This window comes from Rhagoletis zephyria, unplaced genomic scaffold (genome assembly GCF_001687245.7).
Source record: "Rhagoletis zephyria isolate East Lansing unplaced genomic scaffold, Rhagoletis_zephyria_1.1 Rzeph_scaffold_03940, whole genome shotgun sequence".
Lineage (NCBI taxonomy): Eukaryota > Metazoa > Arthropoda > Insecta > Diptera > Tephritidae > Rhagoletis > Rhagoletis zephyria.
The window spans coordinates 4123-5436 of NW_016161023.1; positions in this window are offsets into that span (position 1 = coordinate 4123).

Here is a 1314-nt window from a genome sequence, read left to right on the forward strand (position 1 = left end):
ATATATTTTACTAAAACTTAGAACATGGTTAATCATCTGATTAAGACCCTTATAGTAATAAGGTGATAAAATAAATTGAATTGTTAAAAAGGGGAATTAATGAGAAGCGGGTAACTGACATTAGGGCTGAAGTTAGTAAGGAAAAAAAAAAACAACTAAGTTAATATGTAAATGCAAATTTTAAATAAACTAGAACGGACTATATATATTCATAAAATAAAATAAACACATTAAACAAAAAAAATGTTACTTAAATAAAATACTAATAAATGAATGAAATTAAATTGAATTAGATGAAAACCGAAAACAAAGCTAACCCGGGACTAAAATATTTAATTAACTGAAACTTAAAGAAAATGTAAATTAACATAAAAAAAGGCCACTATATAACAAAAACTTAATATTAATAATTAATAATACTAATAATAATAATAAACCAAGCAGGAAAGAGGAATAAATAGAAAAGAAAGACTAAAGGGAATTAATTAAATTACGTGAACCCAAAACCAACAAAAATGAATGTAGAAACCCCGTAAATTAACTTAAATATAGGAGAACTATAACTAAGACTTAACTATAAGTACCTTAGGCTAACTTGACCTACTTACCTGAATTACTTACCTTGACTTACTCACCTGAGTTTCCTATTTAATTCACTTACCTGAACTACGTACCAGACGTACCTACCTGATTTTCCTACCTAATCCAACATTTTTGCCACTACTTACCTGATATTACCTACTTGAACTTTTTACCCACTATTACTTGATATACATTTTTTGTGAAAATACTAGATATATGTACCTAGCTAGCCTTAACTAAGTTGACTTAATTAGATTTAACTTTAGTGTAAACACTTACTTCATGTATTTACCTCAGTTCTAGTTACCTATACTTACCTTACCCTCTTGCGATTAACACACTTGCTTTAGACTTAAGAGACATACCAACCTAGTAGGTTAAGTAAATATACTTACCAGTTTTAGATGATAGGAATTAGCTTTAAGAAATAGGATTAATTTAGTTATAAGAAAATGAGTTATAAATAAAACTATAAGTTAAAAATGGGAATGCTGACTTTACTCATTCCTTAGGGGGGCACATTAGGAATTTTATAATGGGGCTGCTGATATTTAGGGTGCGGCAGCAGCCACGGTTGAGAGTGGGCCAGCACCAGGCACCACAATACCAGCGGCGGTGCCTCATATTCGGGGTTAGTTTTTTTTTTTCAGGTTTAGTTTGGATTCTGCTTTCTTTTGATTTTTCAGTTTATTTTAAATGTTTTAATTTAACGTTCTTTTTCCAGCTTTTTTT